Consider the following 26,954-nt stretch of genomic DNA (forward strand, 5'->3'; position numbering starts at 1 on the left):
TAAATTGCTACTTTGTTTGACAACTGAATTGTATTAAAACTGTCTGGAAGTTTATTGCTCGGAGCTGAGAGATCCTAAGAGCTACATTTGACATCATTTAAATTGCAGTGATGCTCTGCGGTATGTAAAATAGCTGTCTTTGTTCACAAAGGTGTGTGTGCTCCTCTGGTTGCCTCCTCTCTCCCTGTAATTATTTCAAACCCAGGCAAGATCTTTTCCCATAAAATTCAGTGTTGAGCAGACAGGGGAGTATTAGAGAATTTTCAAAGGAACTTGATAACAACATGAATGGCCTCTCTGAAGAGCTATGTGGCAGCAAGCTTTACCTGCCTCCGGAGGAAGCTTAAAGCTCTGCTCTGTGAGAGGCATTGTATGGAGGAGGTATGTTAACAAAGTCTGTTGGCTGAACCTCAGTAAGAGGAGATCACTGACAAAGCCGTGCAGTGTTGTACTGGGGCACTGACAACACTGGGGACCTGGTCCCTGTGTGCCTGCTAGGAGAAGTTGAGGAGCTCCTGGGAGTCAGGCACACTTATTTTTTCCCTGGAGCAGGTCTCATGGTGTAACTCTGGAACAGCAAGTGAAGGGTCAGACTCAAGGTATCCCAGTTACCAGCTTCCTTCATGGGAGCAGAGACAACTTGTATACAGCTCTGGTGTTCTATCCTGCATCCTAGAGTTAAAAATGAATCACTCGATTGCAGGGCAGTACAGCCTCACAGTAACTAAGGTATAACACAAACCCACTACTACCACCAATAATAATGATAAGGGAAGTAACAAGGGAAGAGAACAGAACCGCTCACCACCAGCAGACCAATACCCAGCCCGACCCCAGCAGCAAGCTAACCCTTCTGGGTAACTCCCTCCAGTTTCTATACTGGGCATGACGTGCTGGGGTATGGAATACGCCTTTGGCTAGTTTGAGTCAGGTGTCCTGTCTCTGCTTCCTCCTGACTTCCCTTCCTCCCTGGCAGAGCGTGAGACTCAGAAAGTCCTTGAACATTACTGAGCAACAACTAAAACCATCGGTGTTACCAGCGTTGTTCTCAGGCTGAAAGTCAAAAACACAGCACTGCACCAGCTACTGAGGAAAAAAAGACTGCTACTGCTGAACCCAGGACATCCAGTCACATCCTCACCTGAACCTTAGAAATCCTGCAGTTCCTGGAGCCTCTAGAAACTGTCTGGCTCTGCATTTTCCTCAGATCACATCAATCTTTCTTTTACGCAGAACTGATGGGAAATAGGTGCAGTTGTCAGATTTAGGACCCTGGGGATGACTTTCTAGGCTAGGTTGGATGCTGCAAGCCATTTGGTATGTGGATAGGAGGAGAATAGGGCCAGTGTGTATCATTCAATATGGAAATGAGAGCTCTGATTTTCAGAGCCAGAAGCACGTTATCTCTGTACACACAGCGCAGAGATGATGAGAGGAGGTTTAGAGGGAAGCTTAGGGTGCATATAGTAGCTGCTGAAGGAAAATGTGTGTCAGATTCATGATTCAGTGAGAGTATATTTACTCTGTGGAAAAAAATGGGTGTCTATCAAAATCTTCAAAGGCACAAGTGAATGCAGCAGTTTCCTGGTTCTCCTAGTGGCTGCCCAGACTCTGCCATGCTCCATGTGTTAACAATTAGGGTTTCAAAGCCAGCATTAAAAGCAGTCTTCTGTCAAAACTCGGGGTCAAAGAGTAAGATCCTGTCTTATTCCCATAGGTGCAGTCATCTTGTTGGCCTATAGGTTGCTTTTTCTCCTCTCTCTTAAGAAAGAGCAGCAAAGAAAGAATGTGCTGCATCTGCAAAGCCTATGAACGCCTCAAGTCTAGTGTGTGAATAAGGCTTGATGTGAGGAAGATGGGTTTTCTTGGGAGTCCAGTTTCAGTGCTCCTGTGAGAAGAGCAAAGTTCAGGTTCTTGGTTATTTCCCATCCGAGAAGTTATGTGACTGGGAGGTTCTGAAGGGGAAACTTAGTAGCCATTTTCTTGGAAATAGCTTTATTTACACCTCATATCTTTTGCAGAGTGCCCCCGAAGCATTCAACCATGCAGCCAGGACTATGAAATATTCAGTCTTTCCAGTCTCCTGCAGTTTTTCCTGCTTGCATGGCATATGGAAGCACTAGATATGCTTGCCAATAAAAATCTCCCCTGGAAGAAATCATTTAACAAGGGATGAAACTGTGGTAAATGTTTTATAATCAAGGTCCCATAAGCAAAAGTGAGTGTGAGGCAGCTCTTATCCATCCAAGTGGGAACTGGCTGGAACTTTTAATAGTCACTTGGCACTGGATTTCTCTGGGTTTTAATGTGAGCAGACTTCTTTTCTAGGAGGCTCATTTTAACAGGTATTCATCTCTGCTGCAGCTGTTTCTGCTATAATTTATACAGATACTATTATTCATAAGCAGCTCTGTCCCCAGTAGTTTTGATGTTAAAATCCTTTTTGTTGTTGTATTCCAAATCAAAGGTTCTACTTCTGCAAAGTGTAGGTAATTCATGCAGCTTCACTTATCTGCATGCTGATGCTAAGGAGCCTCATCTAATTAAAAAGCTGTTATCAAAAGTCTCTTCGCCCCACAGACAGTAGATAAAGTTGGTTTACCAGCGTCATTTCTAAACTGAGGGCTAATGAATGTAATTTTACTGATGAGGGATTTCTGTACGATTCCCCATGTGAACTGCACATATAATCTACTGGAGGACTAGCTGAGCTTGCAGTGACAGTAAAGTCATTTTTCTTACCACAGCAAGCCAGTATCTTTTAAATCAAATTGTTACCCTCTATTAATTACTGCAATGTATTTATCTAAAGCATAACTAGAGTGACAGTGTTTATTAACAACTCGGCACTTGTAAGTACGGTGGAAAGATCATAAATGAGAATTGTGAGGAACACTAAGGAGAGACGGGGGGATATTCAGTAGCGTGCAGCAAGGACTTTCAGTATTTAGGTACCTGGCTGCTGATGCTAACATCTGGCAGCAGCCATAGCATGTATCAGCTCACATCTGTGGAGGCCTTGTACCCGTTATATATGAAGGAGGCTACCAGAGCACATTGCCTTCTCATCCATGAGTGCTCAGGGCAGGACTGGTGAAGACATTTTCCCACTCACAGAAAAGAAGATTTAAGCAGACATGCAGCAGCTGATGGGAATTGTGTGTGTGTAGAGTTGGGCTCACATTCGTACGTGGGTTGCAGGGCATGTGTTGCCTGTGCAGACATGTGTTGCCTGTGGAGATATGGTAGACTTATTTTACTTTCCCTAGAGGAAGGATCAAGCTGCTTTTGTATAATAACTAGATGAAAACTTGACCTTGGAACATAACATGAACAGAAATAACAGACTTTTCACTAGAAAAAATTTGGGGCTTGTAGAAAGATGTTTCCTTCCAAATACTTGGAAGAGCAGAACCCTCAGGCAGGTTCCTCAGAACAACTGGGCTGTTGTTCTAGGAAAGGCTTTCATTTTGGAAATAGTGACTTTGGGAAGCACTATACACATTCCATCCTCAATTTTGCAGTGCCTCACAATTTTCCCAGTGCTTCAGTAGTCAAACAAAGATCCACCTAAATCTAATAATCAGACGTACCTCTTCTACTTTCTAATCAGAAAATCAGCATGGTCATCAGCTCTTAATCTGCTCCTCATTTACTCCCCCAGGCTAATGCCCACAGAAATTGTGATTGCTGTTGAAAAGTCAGCAGACTTATCTGAGCAAGGGTTTGTTCCTTACTACAGCTGTTAAATATCTTGGATAAGGGAAGAATGAAATAATTTTCAGCAGTTAAATGCTGCATTGCATGGCTGTTCAGGCAGGTCACAGAGACCAGAATAAGTTTTCAAAACCAGGTGGTTACAAACCTCAGTGAAATATGCATGTGTTCAAATGTCAAAGGCAGCACCTTTTTGAAAAGGCAAGTTAATTAATACCTGTGATTTTGTAGGAAATTAAATGCAGGAAGCATTCCCTTATACCTTGCTCCCGACTGGAGGGCTGGAACTACAGTAATTGCCTTGTATCAGGAATGTCATTTTTCATTTCTAGCAGGTCTTGTTTAACCAGACAGGTTCTTAAATTACTGTTCATTGTCTGCTCTGTACTGAAGCAAACCTCTCAGTAAAGTTTTTTCCCTGTGGAAGCATGAATTCAGATGGTGGCCAACACACACTTTGCAAAGGCACATGCTGTGCAAAGCTCTTGCAGGCTGTGGAGCTCCATCAAAGGACTGTTGTCTAGTAATAGTGGGCTGCTGTTTGTCTTTCTGACTGATCTCAGTGGAAAGGAGAACATGAAAAACATCCCACTGTTTAACAGACTTCAAAGATATTTGCAGTTCTGTTGTGACCCATTGTTTGGGCCATGGATAATTTTGTGATTGGGTAAAAAGGGGAAAAATCACTAATATTCAGCTTATGCTCTTTTTTAAATCTCTGGTGGGGGCTTGGTTTCATTTTTGCCCCAGAACCAGGATCATTCAGCTGTTTCTCACTAATGAGGTACATTTTTCAGGGACTCAAGAAAAAAATCCAGAGAGACTGGGGAAAAAAATACAACAGGCCCAGTTCTAAGGCCAGGATAATGCCTTGGCTGCAATGGAGTTGCTTTGTCCTGAGAAATAATTTTTCTGTTCTTACTTCAGCTGAACCCAGCATCAACCAGATGTCTGAGTGTACCCAGCTTTAGGCACAGGAGATTCTCAAGGGACTTTAAATGAGGTGTGGGGTGGTCTACTTGAAGAAAATATTTCTTCCCCACTTTCCAATCTGAATAAATCCATTATATTTTCTGTACATACTTCTTACTCTTCTTCCTTGATCCTGATGTTCTTTGTATCCAGTGAATAGTTTGTAGACCATGTATGTTTGTCACCGCCATCGCTGATGTAAGCTCTGCTGTACAGTTCATAGATTTAAAACTCCTTAATCTGTGTGTAGAAAATGTCCCTTTACTCCCTGCATATATTTCATGCAGGCTCAGGGTTGGGTTTTTCATAAAGTCTAACAGAATTCTCATGAAAGTTTAAAGATCTGCTAATGCAGATGACTAGTGCGTGACAGATTTCCATCAGACATGCTTTATTCATTTACAGATGTCTAAAGGAACGATGTGCTAAGAGCACTGAGCTGATTCAATCCAGTACTAAGTCCTCTGACAACAATGTGAATGTGCAATTCTTGTGCTGAGAGCTCAGCAGAAAAGTGTTGCCTTTAATATTTGCTCCCTGTCATCAGTCGGGCTTAAGAAATAGGAAACTGGCATATTTATTCACCACCTACATTTTTAAACGGCAAACATTTTTAAAGCACTTGCTAAAATATTTAAGCCAGGCAAATAACAAGTAGGTGATGGATGATAGGGAGAATCAATGCCTTGATTTACTGAAGAAAAGAGAATTTGAGAACTTAGTTTGAGGAACTTCTTAGTTAAACTGACTGGAGATGGCTCTCTAACTGAATTGTTTGTACCAGGTTATTGAATTTGAGAATCTTTATAAAGGAGCTCCAGCCCTGGGTTATAATCTGAGCCATCTGACCCTTGCTGATGTCGTTTGTTAGCAGAGAGCAGTCTAGAAAGGTTTATAGGGCCGTCAGCAAGTTCATTCAAAATCAGCTTCTTGGCAAGAATGGATTAAGAGGAGACTTTAATGTGCTAAAGCTGCAACCTACCGTCTCCTTCATTTTCTGCTGGGAGTGGAGGAGAAAAGTCAGGTTTCAAGCTATTGACTCTCAGGCTTCAAGTTCTCTCTAAAAAGGAGTTCAGAACCTCTATTTCTGATTTACAGCTCTTCATTCACATGTGGGTTTTTTTTTGTTCTCATTTCCTTTTTTTACAAGAAGGAATCATCTGAAAGCCATCCTTTCGTTACCTGGGAAGGAAAGAAAGAAGTAGCAAATGCACAGCTCTCATACACAGTCACTTTCTTGGCATTTGTGGGCTGCATCATTTTAACAGCTGGATGTATTTTCCTTTATTTGCAGTTGATCTCTTAAAGTGGTACTTGATCGGTGACTTTTAGGAACTTCAGACTTTAGATGTCTATGCCTATTTTGAGCAAAAGGTGCAAGCTAATAAACTATGACTGTCCTTGGAAGTTTCCAAGCTTCCCAAGTCTAAGTTTGTTTGCATTTCAGAGCAATAATTCCAATGTTTTATTGATGAAGGATGCTGTGGCTCTTCTGAAGGCAGTGTGAAAGGAACAGGTATTTCCTTCTGATTTCTTATTCCATGTAGGCTAAACTGAGAGACACACTGGTGATTTCCTGCCAGCAGTAGAGCTACTAATAAAGCTTGCTCTCGTTTCACCTTGCAACCCTAGTGCTCACTGTGAGCACAGGGCACAGTAACTCATTGCATCTGCGGGAGGGACTGAAAACCAGTGAGACGCAAATGTGAAGCACCTCACAAACTTAACTTTCCTGTTTGTACCCAGGGCAAGCTAGCAGATGTTAGTTTAAAACTATCAAGTGCATTGAATTCTCCTGGGAGGGAAGGGTGTATGTGTTTGTCAGGAACCCTAAGGAGTAATTGGCTGGTTGGCTCTAAAACACTGAAACAGTTAGATTTAGCCTACTCTTGACTGTTTAGCATCACCTTGCAGCTGATGAGAAGGAGGTTTTAGTGAATTTGGGAATAATCCAGGTTCCAAAGAGAGCAGTGTAGGGGAGAGGGACCTGGGGGGTTGGATGACCATGAGCCAACACTGTGCCCTTGTGGCTAAGAAGGCCAATGGCATCCTTCAATGTCAAGACCCCATCTGGAATACAGTTCTGGGCCCCTCAGTTCAAGCAGGACAGGGAGCTGCTGGAGAGAGTCCAGCGCAGGGCAACCAAGATGATTAAGGGAGTGGAGCATCTCCCTTATGAGGAAAGACTGAGGGAGCTGGGTCTTTATAGTTTAGACTGACCTTATTAGCCATACTCAGTGGCAAACAATGATAGGACAAGGGGTAATGGGTACAAACTGGAACACAAGAGGTTCTAAACTTGAGAAGGAACTTCTTCTCAGTGAGGGTGACGGAACACTGGAACAGGCTGCCCAGGGAGGGTGTGGAGTCTCCTTCCCTGGAGACATTCAAAGCCCGCCTGGACACATTCCAATATTTGTTCCTGCTCTAATCTTTTGAGGTCCCTTCCAATCTCCAGCATACTGTGATACTGTATCTTTACCAATCCAGCAAAATTCCGGTTGGTTCTTTAAGCTTCAATGTCAAGCTACATTTGACATTCCATATGACCTTACTTAGTCATATGTTTTTGGTAGGAGAGGATAAATCAGATATCACCTGGTTTTTCTCAGGCAGCAATTTTGTTTCTAATTGGCAAATTATATTACCGTGTCACTTCAGGTACTCTAGAAAAATCTCACTGTCAGGGTTATGAGCAGTCCTCTTTTGCAATGAGACCCAGAAGCTGCCATGTTCATTGCCGATTTCCCCATAAGGCATGTCTCCAGTAAACAAGCAAGTGAAGGAGCTCATGAAGCAAGAGCACAACACCTGAATGTTTAATACTTAGCAGTTGTCAACCCTGAATATCACTGGGTTTTCTTTTCAAGGGCATGACTGCACTAACCTTGCTGTGTCAGGAAACTCTGAGTCCAATCCTGTAATGCATAAAGATGTCCTGGCAGGAGAAAGGCAATAGAGTTTCTTTGCTGAACTCCAAGTACAGCCTGTCATTATTTATTAAAGAGCAAGTAGCTGAAAATTCAGCCATTCTTGACAGTTCAACCTCTCCTAGCCTTATTTGTGCATGTGATGAGCAGTCTTTTGCAGAGAAAGACATCACCAGTGACTTCTAGGGAGCTGAAATAATACCATATTTCTGATTTAAGAAGCATGTCTTTGTTCTTTTTTAAAAAGTGGGACAGTGTGGTCAATTCCCCTAATGCTTGCAGGTCTCATTTCAGCATGCCTGAAAAGTGAGAGTCCCAGCAGAAATCTTGGGAGCAAGCTGTAATTAACTGAAGCAAGCAGATGGCTCTAACTTCTTGTGCCTTAGCAGTGTGACAGCATCTGATGGAGGAGCTCTGACAGCATAGGACGCCTGTAGGAGAGGAGGTGGGATGAAGGCCCTCCGTGTGCAGCTGCAGCAGGCTCAAGCAGTGCCTTTATTCAAGCAAATGTTATCTTACCACTCATTGAATTATCTGTCTCGATTGGCCTTGGATAAAGGATAGTTGAAAGGGAAGGAGAAAGAGATGAACCAATATTTACACTTAAGAAAGTATAAATGCAAAGATATGCAAAAAAAATAAGACTCAAAGTTAGAATGTCAAGCTATCTAACTGGTCCTAATTGGCCCTGTGGGTGGTTGCTCTTGTTTTGGAAGAGGAATGCCTTTTCTGCATAAACCTCTCTTCTAAGTGGATTAAGCAAATTCAATTAAAAAATCTGAAAATGTTGTTAAAGGATGAGTGCAGTCACATATGGAATCCGTGTCCAAAGCAACTTCTGGCATAAATATGACCTTACAAGAGCAAATGAGCAGTTTTGTTTCTCTGCTGTTTCACACAGTCATATCTTTCCTGATATTAGAAGTCAGATCCTTTCTGGGATTTTGATTACTCATAAATAAACTTGTGTAGGAAGTATTTCCCATTCTCTGAGAATTTTCCAGATCTTGAAATTGTCATGAAAAGAAGTCAGAATTTTCTTATTTTTTTCAGGCAACCAAAATTAAGAGGATAAGAAAGAGGAAGTCTGGGTCAACTGAAACACTTCTATTGGTATAAAATTATTCTTCACGGAATTTAGACTTTGCTTTTGAATAAAAAACCATAATGATTTTCACAACTTTGCAGCAGTGATCTAGCAATACCAGGCCCTTCCTCAGGACAAATTTGGTTTCTAAACTGTGAAACCAACCAAATTGGGGATGGCTCGGTTTTCCCTTTCATTATGTCCTCTGTTCTGTTTGTACACATCAAATTTGTGACATAAGCTTAGTGCAGTTTCTCGAGAGTAGCCTGAACCCACAAGTAGGACAGACTTTTAAAGATCTCTATGCACTGCAGTCAGCAGGGTTTTCTTTAAATCCTTGTATCTTATTTAATTCATTGTCTTAAGTATTAATTATCTTAATATTTTATCATTTTCTTTAGATGCTCAGGAGCTTGATCTGCCAGCTTTTTTGCTGACGTTTTGGGTTCTGAAGACCAGTTGTCACACGTAAAGACTCTGCAGAGCAGCACCTTATTCTGCATGGTTTTGTACAGCTTTCACCCATGCAAATGGCCAGTATCAGGCCGCCCATTCTGTGGATGCTGATTATTCCAGCTAGAGAAATCTATCAAAACTTCTTACAAGTTCAGAATTAGCATAGCTGATGCAGTCAGAAACAGTTCCCTCCTCGTGCTACATTAATCCTCCCCTTTTCTGACTCCAAAAAGGCGGCTGGCTGAACCTTTTATGTCCCTTCATGCAAATATTTTCCTACTTTTTCCTACACATTTTCTATTTTTGTCCATACATAAACTTTTTAGGGAGAAACTTGCTTATGTGCCAGAAATTCCTGTTGCTGCTTTTTCTTTCTTCCATGTTTTTGCCACGTAAATTTTTTCACAGCAGCTCCTTTTCATTCACATTTATCCACTTTTACCCATTTCCAACTACCATGTTCATCTCTAAAATTTGGAGAAGCAATGCTGCTGATAGAAATGTTCTGTGTGCTGCACTGATTCAAGCCTAACAGAACAAAGAAAAACCCTGAAAACAAGCGTGCTGTTTACAAAAATGTGTCACTTTGAGTCAGCAGCGACCCAAACACAGTTGTTACACACTGACATCTTTGTGATTTGGAGGACTTTGAAGTACTTTTCTCTTTGTGGACCTAAAGGTCTTTTCAGGGAAAGGTTAGTATCAAGTACATGACAGAGCACACTCTTATGTCTTAGCATCTCATCTATGTTCTGGCTTTACATTTATAAAACACAGTACCTCAGGCCATAAGAAATTACCTGAAATTGTAGAAAACTTGACCTGTGTATCTTTTTCCTTTCAAACTCTCCTTTGATTTTAAAAAGGTCAAACCAGTTGGAACAATAATTAGCAGAACAAACGCTGCTGTCCTCAGAGGAGAGCTTGTCTGCCAAACTACTGACTCAGGAGAATGGTTACAGCTGAGTTACACCCCAGACCTCCTTCCTGCTCTGAAAAACAGACCTGACTTGGCCTGGGTAGTGCTGACAGACCCTGAACTTGTTCTGTGCAGGTGGGTGTCACACTGTAATAAAATATACCCCAGGCAAGCACATAAAACCTGGATTTAATTCAGAATCTGATGCTTAACTCTGCATCATCAATCTTCCTTCTCTATATTAATTGCACCAAAATACATACTGTTTGCATCTGTTAATACTCCAGAGCCTGTTTGACAACTGAATGCAGCTGAAAGCTCTTAATTCTTGATTTGTATTCTGGTTTGGGGGGTTTGTGCTTTTAACACATGGCAGTTAACATAGCAAAGCTTGATGCTAAGAGCTGGCCTATCTTGCACTGAAGTTTCCTCAAAACAGAAAACATCATTTGGGAGAGCAGGCTCTACTCAAGAGCTTGTTAAATAGAATTTGAGTGGATTGACAATTATTTGAGGCTGTTGTTTTTAAAAAAGTCCCCTCAGTGAGTATTTAGGAAATACTAATTTTCAGTAAACAAGGAAATTTGAAATATTATACAGATCCTAATAAGTGGGACTTCAACTCTGTCAGAATTCAGTTCATCCCTGCTGTGTAATGCCTAATACCTTACAAAATAGTAAGATCTCTGGAGCCTTCTAGATGAGATGAGTGGTTCAGAGCACTGCAGCACTGCTAGTTTTACTGGAGGTGTGCTGATTTACATCGGCTGTGAGTCTTGTCCTATTGTAATCCAGAAAAGGGGAGGTTGATAGGTGGAAAAGTGTGCAATGATGGTAGGGCTGAAGGTTCAAATCTGATCACAAAGCCAGTCAGCAAATGCATGCAGTGGCCCAAAGCCAACCTTCACCCAGACTGTTATGTGCAAGGTCACTGAGAAACTGCAGTTATAAGGACTGTCCTCTTGTCCCTTCTGCTCTTTTCTAGGCAGTGCTTGTCAAATGCCCCAGATTTTGCTAAGATTGCAAAGCTCCAGGTCTCAGGCTCTGCACTTCATTGTCTGGCTCTGTGTTGCTCCAGCTATGCTGGAGATGGGACTGTCCCCTCAGATTTGGGCTGGGAGTGATGCTCTATGTCACCAAGCAAGCAGGGAATTTAGGAAGTGTCACCTTGGGAAAGAGAGAAACAAGCTGAAGACACAGCAGGAAAGAGGGTTTGTCTGGCACAGACGCCATGTAGCTGATTTCCATGGTGGTTCTGGCAAATGCAGAAACCCTTTGGACAATTAGGAAGCACGAGGGTGCTCTGTTTACATGAAAAAAGGTCTGGCAGTTCTGCACAGCAGAGAAGGTTTTCTGTTTAGTTTTTAGCTCCCTTAGTTAGCTCCCTTTAGCTCCCTTTTTAGCTCCATTTAGTTAGCTCCCTTCCAGCTGAATTCAATGGACAAACCAATCACTCTCCCTGTCTTTGGGGGTTCCTGTACTTCACCTTATGCTAAATCATAACATTGTTTTTTTTTTTAGACTGAAACACTGCAGCCTTCAGAAGAGAAGAATGCTGTGGTTGTTCCAGGAGGCAGGACACCTATCTGGATGGACCCATGGTGCAGTATAGGTCATCTCTTCCTTGGTAATGCCTGCTCCTTTAAATGTAGCTGTAGCAGTGCCATTTAAGAACACAACTAGAGCCTCTGTACGCTGCAGGACCATGCAAGAGATGGTAAAATCTAGTATGTTAAAATGTCTCTATCTGTCTTTTGACCTTTTGCAGTATCTGCTAGCTCATTTGTCTTGCAGCGCTAACAGAAAAATGAGTAAGGAAGCAAAAGAAAAGCTGAGTGCTCACAAAATTGAACATGTGTTCAGATGAGACTAGCAAACCTGATTTTGCTGGTAGAGATATCCCTTGTCACTCTTTACTCAGTGAGGTGGGTTAAAACTTTTCAAAGTGGGAAAATGTTTTTTATTGTCTGTTGAACCCAATCAAGCCATGATTCAATTAGCTGGATTGAGGGAGATGCTAGTGAGTTATTTGTGCACCTGGCAGTGTGTGCAGAATACTGATAGCCTGGGTAATGTTCTCCCAATTCTTGATCAGCAGCAGCTGGAGGAGTTTTTTACTTTGATGAGTAGGGGGAAAAAAAAAAAAATCTATTTCAGTGCAGCGACAGTAGTATATTTACATTACAAACACAGCAATTGCTAAGCATTTCTGAATTCAGCTGCCAGAATAAAGGCAGTGGCATTCATTTAGTTTCATTTCCAATTATAAGAAATCCTGTTAGGTTCTTTTTTCTCCAAAATAAAAGCTGTGCAAACCTAGCTTAATTACAAAACTACATGGGCCACTACCCATCTTGTCTGACTGTGGATGTCATCATCTGTCATCCCAAGCATTTTTGAACTCATTTGGCTTTGTGGAGAGGGAAAGCAGTCCTTTGGTCCTATGATTACTGTAAAACTTCCTTTATTTCATAGCTGAGCATGGAAACGGGCAGCCTGGTGCTGTGATGGATAGCTATCCATGGTAAATGGAGGACATCTCTCATCCTCTCATCTTTTTGGTCATCATGGGAGCTGAATCTTTGGCAAGCAGCTCCTCTTACTGGAGTAAACAGTGATATTTGTTAAGTGCTTCCAAACCGGCACCTTGTGAATTTTTGATACATCTGCCCAGCATCTGATCAAGTTGTCACTGAAGTCAGTGGAAGTCTTTCTACTAACTTCAGTGCAACAAAGGGAGTCTCCTGCTGTATGGTTTGTACAAGCAGGGAAGGGTGCTTGTATAATGTTCTGGTAGTTGGGGAATTGCTTACAGTGGCAGCATTGCAGGGAATTTTAATGAGGACAGAGGTTATAAGATATCAGTGCCCTAAGACAGCAATTCAGTCTGGTCAGTACATTGCCTCCAGCTCTCATTTCAAGACAGGTGATCCAGTAATAAGCGTTATTCAAGGAAATTTCATGGGAACAGATATTTTTAAAAGTGAAGCATGCTGAAACAAATCCTGCTGTCAGCACTGAAGTGATTTTACTGAAAGAACAGGCTGGAGTGAATCTTTCAAAGTTCTGCTCTGGAAAGTTTAGTGAGGCTCTCCCTTTCCTTCCACTGAGCAGCAGTACCCCCAAAACCCTGCCAGAGAGTCCAACCCTTTGACCTACCTGCAGAGGTTTCGGGAAGCAAAGGAAACCAAGGCACTGCAATAGGCAGTATCTAAAATCTCCTGTGTAGGGCCTAAACAGCTTCTCCTCAGTTCACAGCAGGAATCAAACATTTCAGCTGTGACATAAAGCTTCTAATGTTTGTTGAGCAGAGCAATGCATGGATTTGGTCTGATTCATTAATAAACTTTGGTATGTGGTAGCTCTGTTATTTCTTCAGGCTCTTGCTACTTACAGTGAAGTACATGATCAAAACCAGCAAATGTCAGCTCGGAATCAATGTGGTTTGGGTAGGTCATTTTAAACACAAGTTACTCTAGTGGTGGTTTCAGTTGGAGTTACCACTTGTTGAACATTTGGAGGGGATTGATTATGTTACAGTTCTCAGAAAGAAGTGCAAGCAAATGTTATTGTGCATGCAGCTGCTCAAGATTAAGTAATTATGTGATGAACCTTTGGAGGCAGTGAATTTAGATGAAGCATGCGCACATTTTTATTATGCATACATCCTTCGTGAGCAGTTTTCTCTTCATTTGGTCATTCATTTATGTGGAAGCAGTGAACAAAATCTGCGTATTTCACTCTTTAGAAAGAAAATTTCCATTTACATAGCTTTAATAATTTCAGCCCACACATCCTTCAGTGAATTTTCAAAACCCACTGATCTATTACACTCCACAGAGCAACTTCAATAAACAGGTCATCTCAAAAAGACTACGGTTAGACACTCAGCTGGGCTCAACACTCTTTCCTCTTTTGAGCTCTTTTCGAGCTCACCTAGAACCGTTTCACCTTCAGTTGAGCAGGGGTGGCTTGTTAGGGGATCATGACCCATGTCTCATCAGGGGATGTTCTACATGCTTTCTCATTGTTTAGAAAAGGTTACAAATCAAAAGTTCCCTCTCTTTATCTTTGCAGGCAGCTGAAAATCCTCTCTGTTAAAACTGGTTTCTGAAAAACACCAAAAAAAAAACAACAAACCCAAAAGGGACAAAAGGGAAGAAAACCAGTTCCGAAACAATGAGCAAAGGGTGTATTTGTTTTCAAGAAGAGCAGCAAGATGGTTGGTTTTAAGCCTTTTAAATACCTTGCAGTCCATATTATCTAAAGATGTCCAGCCTCTGCAAAGTCAGCAGCAGCTTTGGGTTTTAGGCCAGATACATTCTGAAGGGGCACACCATGATTTTGGCTTCACATCATACAGAATGACTTTCTTAAGCCCTCACCTGCCCCCTTGCCTAGACCAGAGACTTAGCCCTGGGGCAGTATGTTCTTCAGCCTTTGATGAAACAGGTCCAGACCTTATTCTCTGCTTTTTGTACCTGATCCAAACGCTTCCAGGACCATTTATCAACACAGATTCGAACCAAATGAGGCATGGACACGTAGTTGCATCTCTAACGCACTAGCCAAAGCATGAGGAGCGTATATTTGTTTTCTGATAGCTGAAGATGGTAGGGAATCTTAGAAAATGTTAAAGTGCTTCAGACAAATGGCACATGGTCCAGCATAAAGCCTGCCAGGGAAGTTAACCTGTCCATGTATTTTATTAACAAATCTGAATCAGCAGAGCAGATTTATACTGGATCAGTGTTTTGTGCCTCCCAGCTGCAGTAGTTTTGATCTGAGACGGATTTATTATATCATTGAACCATGATGTGGGTGTGCAGAAGATGTGAATACAGCTGAGGGAACTGTATTTCTGTCAGGAAAACACACCCCTTAAGATACCTCACCCTGAAGCTGTTTGGCTACACTGCTTGTAAGCCTAAATCTGAGAGCCATTTTCCTTCAAGCTGAGCTTCCGCAGCATGGTGCCATGATGTGGTACACAGAAATAGTTAGCACTGTCTATTAATAAGTTATGTAGCAAGGAAGAGCTGTGTATCTTTGTATAAGTATTTTTAGACAAGTACATATGGGTACAACCCTGTACAAAAGAGCTCTGTTGGTTTCTTTCACAATAGCCCACATGGTGCCAGCAACCTCCAACTGTTACGTTATACTGACTGTCATTCCAAAGGGTTATTCATGACTTCAGAAACTGCCCACTTCTTTTCATGTAAGTGCTTTTCGAGTTGAAATCTCCTGGAAATTGGAGGGAGGGAGGAAATGGTAAGGTTACTTCCTTTATTTTAGCATTTACACACAACTTGGCTTACCCATTAACCAGAGTTGGCTCATTCACAAGAATGATAATATGTGGTCTTTCATTTCAAGTGTCGTTTTATTAGCAACACTCAATTCTAAAGCCACTCTTCATGATGAAATCATATTTGTAAAGTTAGGTGGGCAAATAGTAGCCCAGAGTTACTAGGATTACCTAAGCAGAAATCAGGTTACCTGACTCTGTTAGGGGTAATTTGGAGAGCCAAAGATCCCAGGAAGCTGTGTTAGGCAGCTGGAATGGTACTGTTTCTTTGGTGTGGATTCTCACACATACAGAACATTACTTTGAATTGTCTAATTATGTGAGGGCTTGGTCTTTACCCATTCTAATTAGAGAGTAACAAATTGGATGTTGCCCCAGAAGCTGCATCTCTGTTGTAGGATTAGAAAGTGCTTTTCAGCTTTATCTCTGGGCAAGGTGGAGCCCTGCTTCACACAGTTCTCCTTTCAGTAGGAAGAAAAGACTGATGCCTGGGCTGGAAAGGAGTTGTGACACTGAAATGATCAGCAGACCAGTGCTGAGTACAAGATGCACTGAGCAGTTGCCCCACTGCACAAAGTTGGTTTTGCTATCCCTTATTCCTGTCCAGTCAAATGCCAGAATATGTAATATCTAATGGCACATTTCAGCTTTAAGAGGTCCAGCTGGAATATTTAACCAGGGAGGATATATATGTTTTTTGTAAATACGGGATTCCCATTGCTTCAGACCCTTTATAGGTGAATGAAGGTGGCATAAGAAAGTGCTGCCTAAAGGTGTTATAAAGAAGTTCTGTGTGCTTAAAAGTAATTACCCATTTGTCAGGCAGGGATGAGGATGCTCTGTAGGAACTTGCTATGAAAGAAAAGCCTGGTCTGTAATGCAGCAGTTTCAACCCACTTTCTTGCCACATTATGCTATATAATAGAATACCAATAAGAAACAAGTTTCTTGCTACATTAATTTCATTATAATGCTATTTTCTGTCAGTAATTCCCAAGAAAAAACTGATATTGTTCAAAACAAAGTTTATGGAAAGTGGTGTGTCTTTGTGATCCCATGTACTTCAGTCTAGCATACCTAAAAAAGGATAGCTTTCTTTTAGCTATGTTTTATGTGACTGAGACTCTGTCTCGTCTGTTCAAACTGATGCCTCTTGTTCAGTATTTTATCTAAACGTATGCTATAAACTGCCTCATACAAAGACAAGAGCCGCAGTATGGTACCAAAGGAGCTTAGGAGCTTTTCTTAAATCAGTGCTTCGTTGACTTTAGTGGAGTAGGGCATGAGCCCCTTACAGGACTTCTGGTAGTACATCTGCAGTCAATATTTGTATTGCAGTTGCCAGTTAATGAAACCAGCAGATTCTTAATCAAATGGATCTTTAGAAGTGAGACGAGGTTTACCTGGATAAACAGTGACGGAAAGAAAGGGTCCAAGGTGCCCAAAGCTCAGCTGTACTCATTTTCTCTTGGTCTGTCACAGCCATGAGTAACAACTATTGCATTGCTTGTTCTTCTTTCATATGCATGAAAAACGTCGATAGGTAGAGATTTTTTTTGTTATTATTTGCAGCCATTGTAAAATGGGGAGGAGGAGGGGAGGGGAAAGGATGCTGGCTTTGTGAACAAGGGTTATAAAACCTGAAACTGGAGAGAATGTCAGAAATCAAAACAAAAACATTTCACTGTAGCTTTTGGCATCTTGTAGAAAAACCTTTTAATGAAAAATTGTTCTGCATCAGGAAACAAACTATTGCAGTGAAATGTTCTGATTCCTTCTCATGGCTTTTTTAAATAGAGTTAAATAAAGTCCAAGAAGTCATACAAAATAATACCACCGTGTCCCCATGCCAGTATTTCTCCTTCTGTGTGCTCCAAAAGTATGGGGAAGGGGGAAATTATCTGTTTTTCCCCTGAGTTTTTCAAGTTTGGGACCAAATCACATGCTTCAGGTTTGTCTCAGTTGCCTAGAGCGGGTGCCTCAGTTGCACAGAGCTCCTGCTTTGTGGTCCTGACATACTGGATTTGTCCTCCCTAACACAGCCATGGGCTGTGAGGCAGTATTGTCTGGCTGCATGCGTGGTATGTACAGAAAGCTGCTTTTCAGACCCAGCCTGCTCTAGTGTGCTCATCAACTACATGTGCAACTGTAAAAGGGAAAAGCCATGTTTTTAGGAACTTCTGCAGTAAAAATTTTGAGACACATCAAAGCTTTTGATTTGTAATACTCAAACCTTCTAATTTTTTACCGACATAAACTCTGCTTTTGTCTATGAGGTGTGCATGAAAGAAAACTTTAGAACCATGACTTTTATGGCATCTGCCAGTATTTTCGTTTTAGCTTAACAGGGGATTTAAATTATTATTGAGTCCTATTTTCTGAGAAGAGCAAATGCTGTCTTTAAGAAATCTGATTATATTGAGCCTCTAACTGCATAAGCACAATACTGGCCCCAGTGGGCTAACTCCATTAAGACTTAAACTACCCATCTTGAAGTTGCTCATGAATACAAACTGCCACAGCTGCTGCCATTGCTGGGTTTGCAAAAGAACATGTACATTCTTGTGTCAGATCATAAAAGCCACATTTATTTAGAGAGATATTTAAATAAACAGGTTTAAGAATATATTTTAAAACTTCATTGTTACCTATATGTGGTTGCTTTCTGCTTGAATAATATTCTTTATTACAGCTGCATATTACCTTCAAAATGCTTCTTGCTCTGAGACTTGCATGATGCTGGATCTGTAAATATATGATCTGTAGCATAGACAGGTGGAGAATGTTAATTCTCGTAGCAGAAAGGTCCCTTTCAGTGTTTTGTCTATCCAAACTGTGCTCTGGCTTGCCAGGTTTTTAATTCTACCTATCTTTTAGATGACTCTTTCCATCTAAATAACATATTACTGCTGAGCTTTGGGAGTCATTAGGGAAGATCTGCCCAATTAGCATGTTAATTAGGACCTACCCAATTCGGAGATAGGGAGGTGATTGTTTTATTAGCATTCTATGAGATGAAAGGAAGATTAATGGCTGTGCCTGCACCCCTTGAGGGGTAGAGAAGTAACACTTCTTATTTGAGCTATCTGTGTGTGAGAGGAGGTATTGGAAATGGCTGCGCTTACTGGTGGACTTGCCTACTGATTAGTTAAGCCTGGAGCAGAGAAAAGTGTAATTGAGTTTGTTTCTTGATGAGAGGGAACTGATAGTACAAAGCAAACATAAAAGGGCAAGAATGTCTGCTGTTGTAAATAAGTGAAGTCCGGTTGATAGATTGCTATCAACTAAAGTCTGAATTGGGTGAGTTTATCAGGGGTCTGGCAGGACAAGAGCTGCGACTGTTATATGCACTATGGGTATATACAGGTATTTAGGTGCCTTGCTGCTTTGAATGGAAAAGGTTGGCTTATAACCAGCAAGACTGTACCTTTCTTCCAGGTGCTGGGCTTTCTCGTGGCCACAAACTCCTGTACAGCTGCAGAGTCTGACCGTAGATATATTGGACAGGTTGTGCCCTGAGCATTAAAATTCAAAGGGACTGAAGTAAAATCATCTGGGGAAAAAAATGAAATGTAGGCAGGAATCATATTGAAATGGAGAAAGAAATAATAGTATTACTAAGCAAAAAAGAGTTTTGGGCAACATAATCTGAGACAAATGTAATCTTTCTCATACCTTTATGATTGCTGTCACTTCCCACAGCATTTCACGTTAAACTAATGAATTCTGCTACAAGAGAAAATACTATGTGCTTGTAATATGCTGAAGAGAGAAGCAAAGGGGTGTCATCATTGATCTTTCCATCAAGCTGTTTAATCATTTGTCTTGTGCTTGATTTAAGACTTGTCCTCTCTGCTTTGATCAGTGAGTTGAGTTCTAGAAGCTGTCAATAGCAGGAGACTCTCCAGTTGCATTCTGCCATTTGCACACTGCTTGGTGCTGCATGCAGAGGTAAGAGGTCTGAAAGCCCTGAAGAAAAACACATGATCATGTAAACAGATGTGAAGAAGCAGTCTTTTTCAATCCTGTGATAGTGTATAATAATATCAGTGAATCTACAGGGAGAATTACTTCCCAGAAGCTTATCTGGACTGGTGGTCAGGATAAATTATTTTCTCTAGATATGTACCACTAGTTGTTTTTGGTTATTGTTAAATCAGGAAAGTTTGAGGGGTTTTTAATTTAAAACAAAAAGTCAGATCTTGTCTCACTGCATCCTAAGACTGTTAAGCTGAATCACCACCCATGAGGGAAGCCAATACTGTGAAGGAGGACACCAGGAGCCTTGGAGGAGATGCTCTGTTTTGAATGACAATTGGTACCATACTGATCTACTCCTCTTCTCCACATATTCCTATGAAACCAATGCATCCCAAGATTCTCTGGCAAACACAACTCATGTCTGTCATTTTGTTGCAAAACTCCAGCAGTGATTTATTCCAGGGCTGTCAAATATTCATGTACCCAGAGGAAACACCAGTGTTGGTTTCTTTGCTTCTTCTGAGTTCCCCGTAGACAGCAGTTATTTTGATACAGTTCATTCTTACATAAAATCTTTGTTCCTTATTTCTTTTGTTAAATTCTTGAGTAAACAATATCAGCTTCTCAAACTTTAGAAGGTTGTCAACGTTGTCTCATCCGCAAATGTGCAGGAAATTTTGCTCCTGGTGCTGGGATTTGAGCAAATATTCCTGGTAAAGCTTCCCAGAATTATCCTCAACAGCATGGAGGAGACCAAAAAAGATCCCTGTGGCCATTATTAGTTTACTATAGCTTGATCTTGTTACAAATGCAGGCCATTCTTTAAGCCTTTGTTCTGCTGTTTTGTCCAGTGCTCACATGTGCATCTTGATTCATCTGTTACTCATGCCAATCTTAAATTTTGTACAAATCAAAGCAGTTCCAGGTAGACTTGTTAGAAATAATTCTATCATATTTCTCTATGTTTCTGTTGGTCCTGGATGCCTCCAACATTAGATAACCATAAAGTGCCATTTGATATCTTAAATTCCTGATACGAGGTGCCATTGCACAAGCACAAAAATTATGCTTTCAGCAGTTTGCTTTAATGATAGGATTAGTTTAATCAAGTAAATCTGGGGTGACTTGCTTTATTCATAGGTTTTTCTTTTGTGATGCTGTGTCATCCTTATCCATGTGAATGTTTCTGGATCTGGATTGTAAATTAATCTCTTGCTGACTTTTAAATTGGAATACGAGCAGCTCATTCATCTCACTGAGAATGCAGAAATGTATGAGATACGTGTCTCTGTGCCCATGTGAGTTACAGCCAGACTGTTCAATAAAAAGCTACAGACAGAATAGCATGCAATAGCAACGGGATTTTTTTAAAGTCACCCTGAGATGGAGTTTGCTGTTTGTCAAACGACAGCTTTTTGATACTGGCAAAAACTGCATATGTTATCTTTTGAGACACCCCAACAGGACCTGTGGGAGACCACAGTTCTGTATGAAACAATTGATTCTACTGATATAAGCAAATTAGGTTTTTGTGACACAGGGAGGAGTTTTCCTTTCAGTCTAAAATGCTCCCCATTGAGAACTCCCACCAGGTGTACTATGCTTTCTGAAGTCATTAATGTAGATCAAAGAATAATTAGGCTTTGGCAAGCATAAGGGGGTTTGATTAATCAGACTGAGCAGCATCCTTTTATCTCCTAATCCAAACTGCCTGTTGAATCGGCATGCTGTGGCCAGGTTTAAGAAAGTACTTTCATGATAACTTGCCTCTTGCACAAAAGCATGGCATTCAGACTAAGCAGAATCCATCCTTTTGTTTCTTACCTTTCCCAAAACTGAGGGCTAGGAACAAGTGTTTATAGCAAACAGCAGATCCCGTGTGAAAATAGCAAAAGGCTGTCATGAATTTGAAGCTGGTTTTTTACGGTGGTTGACACATTGCAGTTCTTGAGGAGACAACAGGTTTTCTCTTTGTTTTGCAGAGAGTGGCAGCTCTCTAGTGACAAATGCTGACCAGTAGCGGAGTCAGGAGTCATGTGCATGAACCTAGCGTATGTGCCCAATCTTTGCACACAGGGGATGGAATCACCAAGACTTCCACAATCCTTATGTCCCCATTCCACACTGGGGTTCAGGTAACCAGAATATTTAAGAAACTTTGCCTTATTTTTCATATGAACCAGTACTTTAGGAGAAATAAATCTAGTAAATTCTCTTGTTCACCCTATCAGAGAGTTATTTCTTGGAATGGAGTAATGTGTGGGAGTTACCCTTCCATCAGGTGGGTAGTATCAGATCTAATAGTACCTGGATGCAAGGGATATTTTTGTTGATTTTTTTCATGGTAAGATATTAAAATATCTTGTGAATCCCAATTTGAGCAAATGATTCAGACACAGCACTGAAGAGATACCCGATCTGAACACCTAATTCTTTGTGAATTATAGAGACCATCCCACCACGTGGATGTGGAAAGTCCATGTAGTGGGTTTGTTTCTTGAGAGCAGTCCTGTGCAGCAGGAGACTGGTTCTTACCCTGTGTGTGTCAGAGAACAGACCAGTACTTTCTTGCTTACTTATAGGAGTTTGCTTTATCTCTTAAAAGCTCTGTTTGCTATTCACAGTCTATTTTTTCCAAAGATTCCCATGCTCCTTGCTGACACCGATGCCATAGCTTTGTGAAAAGGGCATGTCCTCCTACCTCTGCTTGCAGATGGCCTATCAATTCCTGGGTATAAATGTTTATTTCGATAAATGAAGAGGGACAGAAAGCCAGTGGTGTTAACATGATCTTGTGCCTGTAGAGCACTACTAAGTCTGTCTGGCATAAATCTGATCAGGGTTTGACATGCAGACACTTCCTCCGACTTAGTCACCTGGCAAAACCCTGGAAAACCATCATCACCGTTTTAAAGTACATTGATTAAACAACAGGAGAAGAATCAAACCAGAATTGTTTAGAAGTGGGTTTGCATGCTTCTGTTAAATAAGAGCATACAGTCCTGCTTCAGGGAGAAGGCAGCTGCTCAGGTCTGTTTTGTTGTACAGCCCTGGAGAAAGAAGGGAAGAGCAGGTTTTATTGTTAAAATTGAAGTTGACTGTAGTGGCCACTCTAAAGTTTTGTTTTTAACAGATCCCCCAGGGTGTGGATAAGAAGCGGGTTTTGGCTGATAGCACGCTGTACCTGAGAACAGCCAACTGCACTGGGTGCTTCTTTTTGCCCCTGCAAAGCAGCAGCACCCACGGGCATTTCTGTTGTGAAGGTGTGTTATGCCGTAGGTGATCTCAAGAGCAGCCGAAAAGCCAAGGGAGAGAAGGAGGAACAGAACAGGGCTTCACAGGTGACACTGCAGTGGGTGCAGAAGCTGTGGCTGGTGGGTATAATCAGGTAGAGCAGCTTTATGAATTTTCACCTTCTTCCCAGAAATTATTCCCATTAGGTTGTAATAGAAGAGTATGAAGCACCAGCAATGGCCATTGCTGCATAACAGCACATGCCTGGCAGGTGCCTGTGGCAGTCACTGCTGGTGTCTAAAGTGTGCTAAAAGAAGTCTCAAGAAATAATTTGATCAGAACACATTGGGCTGCATTCTTCACCAGGAGTAAGGACTGCTGGCATGGCAAATGGGACTTTTTAGAAGACTGGCAATGAGCTACTTTAACTCTAGAGGTCAAACAGGAAATAGCACAGAAAGCTTGTTACATTGCATTTCCATAGGAAGTACAACTATGTTTTTCCTATTTGTTTGGGTGGGAAAAGTAGAGAATTGTAAAACATACTATGCTGGTTTATGATGATGATACAGTTTTCAGCTTCACTGGAAATGCACTTTTCCCATTTTTTTCTTTTTTTTCACCCAGTTTCCTTTTTGCAGTTACATATAATAGAATTTACTTGAACTAAGAATTGTCAGGTATTTTTAAGGTTTGCAGAAGTTTCTGGAGGGTTTTATGTCTGTTTTCCTTTTAAAAGGAAAGGATTTCCCTGCAGCTGTGGAGCCCATGAGCTCAAGGAAGGTCACAATTTGTCAGGCAAAGACTGATCTTACAGTACAGTCAGATGAAAAAAAAAAAACCACCAGAATTCTTTGTAAAGGGAATGTTCTTGAATTGATCTCAGAAGGAAAACATCCACATTGATTGCTTTCTCTACAAGGAGCTTCAAAATTGTTTAGTTCCCCACTGCTTTCCATTAGTCACAGTTCCCATGCAAGGCAACTCAGTGTCACAGCACCCGTCCTACAGCGCACTGGCTTCCTACTAGCACTTCGGGTTGTTTTGAGTTACAATAAAAGTGATAGAAATGATTCTTGTAAATGTGAAGATGCTTTACATAGGGAATGACGCCGAGTGATGTAGTTGGATGTGCACAGCTTTACTTGTTGAATACATCTGCAGAAATTCAGCTGCCTTCTGCAAAACAGAGGCTCTGGGCTGTTCTGGAGGGTATGCCTGGCCATGCACTCAGCAAGGAATAGAGCCATGGGTGGGCAAGAGAGGCTCTTTTGGACATTGCTACCCCTTCTACATGCTAGGAGCAGAATTTGTCTTCAGAGACTGAACAAAGAGAAAAGGGACTCTCCTCTTTCTGCACATTCTTCTGAAGCGGCTGCTACTGACAAAGCAACAAGATGCAGGACTCTGGGAGCGTGGACCAGCAGCTCCTGTACAGCACATTTCTGCCAGTGCCCCTGTCAGAGCTCCTTCCTGAGATGCAAGGGAAGACAGTGGTACAGCAAGTAGGCAGCATTTTCCTAGCAATATTATATCATTTGTCTTCTTCAGTTACATCAGTGTTTCTGTGAGGAAACAACAAAGTGTTTCCTTCCACCAAAGAATGAAAGGGGACTCAAATAAAATAGGGAAAGTAACGCTTTTATTACCAAAGTATCTGTGGAACAAAGCGCTTCCTTTTTCCTATTTATTTCTAATCATACTCATGCTAACTGTTACATCCATTTTCAGCATCTGTCTGTGTGAAAGAAACTTGGGGAGAAATTACCTCAATAATGTCTTTTTAATCTTCCTTGTTTACAGCACACTTTTTGTTCAAAGTCATTATGACAGTCATGGAAGATTCTGAGTGTGATGCAGTTATTGAATTTTAAATGAAAACTAAATTGGCTGTGGTAGAGGGGAAAAATATTTCATAACACAGTAATTTTTCCTCAGGGTACAGTTTCTACATTTTATTAGAAATAAGCAATTTTCACTGTGTCTCCAAAATGTATATAGCAGATAAACGTGAGAGATTAATCTAAGGAAAAAAGGCTTTTACAAGTATTTAACACCAAGTGGTGGTTTAAAGTTTGCTTGTTTTCTACATTTTTTTCCTGCTGTGCTGGAGAAGCTATTTACTGATTTTGCTGAAGTAAAACGTATCTTAGCTTTCTGCATTGGTCAAAAGCCTCCCATGGTGTCACTTAGGTGGGTTTTAATTGATCCGTTTGAGGCATTTTTCTGCTTTATTTGTGCATATATGAAGGAAGGAACATCACCTATACGTGAAAGGTACTGAGGTGCCCATGTGGCTGCTGTACAATGCATTCTGCTGACTGGGCAGTGCTCAGCCCCTGTAGCCATCTCCAGGCATCTCCCACCTCTCTGTCCCTACAGCCCCCCAAGGGAAAGAACACCATGAAGTTGCCTCTGGGTGGTTCTGCTAGCAAGGTGAAGGGGAGGCATTGGAGAAGATAAATATTGGGATAAAATGAATGCACCTTCATCCCAGTGTTGCAGTCAGCTGGCAGGCATTAATTTCATGGAATAGCTCTGTCATCTGGCTGATCTCCACAGGGAATAGCAGTCACGCACAGCCCAGTTTGGAGGCTGCTGGGAGGGAGCTTGAAGCAGCCCCCTGAGCCCTGGCCATGGGGGCACCTCGCTGGCAGGGCCTCTGGAGAGCACATTTCTGCAGCTGCTCAAGCTGCTTCAGCAGCATAATTCAGCCATTCCTTTCTAAGCAAGCAGCACTGATGGGCTGGTTTTACGTTCATTAGATTTGCTTCATTCCTTCAGCAGCTCTCAAGCTCCAGTTAGGCTGCAAACGAGAGGAATATTCAAATCAGTGTTTAGTGAATTTTCATTAACCAGTATTAGCTCTCGTTCAGCTTCAGCTCCAATTACAGTTTGTCAAAATGGAAGTAGATATGAATTAATTGTAGCAGAGAAAGTGGTGCGTTTGATGTATTTGCAAAGTATACAAATTACTATGGAAAATGCATCCACACATGGTTAGTGGAGTCTGCGGGGTTATGGTTTCAGCTCAGAGCTTCCACTGTTGCCAGCCTATAACATTGACATCCTTCCCATCCTTTGCATATGCCTGCCTTTCGGCTACAGCTCTGTTACTGAGGAGCCAAACGCTCTGCATCCCTGTCATGTTAATGGGCATGTAGGTTTTCTCTGATAGCTCTTATCCACCAAAATACAGACGGGGAATAGCCTCTATGCACAGTTACAGTCCTGAGCAACCCCACATAGCTCTGCCTCTCTGTTCCCAGCTATGACATGTTTGTACATGCCCATGTTGATGGTCTCCACTTACTTTGGTAATGTTCCCCTGATTCTGTCTCCTGTTTGTTTCATGGCTGTGTAACACATTGCAAATCTAAATGCCTGGGGTGCACAGGAAGCAGACAGGAAGAGGTTTAGTTTGAGCAGAGGCTGTAGGATTGCAATGGGATGCAGTTATGGAGAACTCATGGTTTACTTGGCCTCCGGTTATTTTGTGCTTTGGGAAGTAAAACCTGCATGTAAAATGAGTATTAGAGGTGCATTCAGAAGAATGTTGCTTTTAGACCCTTACAAGCTTTTAGATCCTTGCAAACTGGTGCCATTTGCAGGAAATATGGTCTGGGATTGAATTTTTCATACTTTTGCCAGGATGCCGAAACAGAAACTTAGGGAAGGTTTACAAACCAGCTCCCAGCAAACCTCATGCTAAGTAAGCTAATTCAATTTATCAGTACTTACCGGATGCTGGGATGAGGGACCATTTAGAACTGAATACGTTAATGTCTCTCCCCAGATTAATCGCAAGCAGTAATGTTTTTATGATTTAGCAGCGTTGTTCATGACTAACATTTACAGAAGATTACCAATAGATTTTCAATAAAAGCTCTTCAGCTAAAACTAAGATTGTCACAATTTTAGAGGTAATTGGGCAACGACTGAATTCAAAAGCTGATAAATAGAGGAAGTTTTTCAAAGCTGTATATTGCACACTGACATAATGGCAGGTTAGACTTCCAGATTCACTACTATATGGTGAATGTATAGCTTGCTAAAGATGATGTTGTTCATCAGTTGAAATACACTGCAGCCTGTGAGCAAATGAAGGGGGTCCCCCCCCATTTCAAATTAAAGCAGTCGTGAAAAGCATTTTTCTAATTAGCAAGTCTCTTTATTTTAGAGCAAATAGCAGAATCCCTCATAGTATATTTTTCTCCTGTTTCTTCTCCTTGTAAATATGCCAGCTTGTTATAGTTACTTTCCTTCCCCTGTAGTCTGTGTGGGCTTCCAAACTGAGATGGGAGAGACACGTGTATTAAGACAAATTAAGAACACATGATTGCAAAA

At 41.4% G+C, this 26,954-nt stretch overlaps 2 long non-coding RNA genes across 2 annotated transcripts in view; both read left to right on the plus strand.

Annotated features, from left to right (window-relative positions):
• Nucleotides 1-26,954, plus strand: part of LOC134170266 (uncharacterized) — a 67,785-nt gene that overhangs the window by 34,308 nt on the left and 6,523 nt on the right. The window lies entirely within an intron of this gene.
• On the plus strand, nt 19,617-25,630 carry LOC134170265 (uncharacterized). Its single transcript, XR_009967185.1, has 3 exons — nt 19,617-20,671; nt 21,358-21,508; nt 23,235-25,630. It is a non-coding gene; the product is annotated as an uncharacterized LOC134170265 (long non-coding RNA).

Source organism: Pezoporus occidentalis, unplaced genomic scaffold (genome assembly GCF_034315485.1).
Source record: "Pezoporus occidentalis ecotype Australia unplaced genomic scaffold, CSIRO_AGI_Poc_V1 ctg37, whole genome shotgun sequence".
In the NCBI taxonomy this organism is placed as follows: Eukaryota; Metazoa; Chordata; class Aves; order Psittaciformes; family Psittacidae; genus Pezoporus; species Pezoporus occidentalis.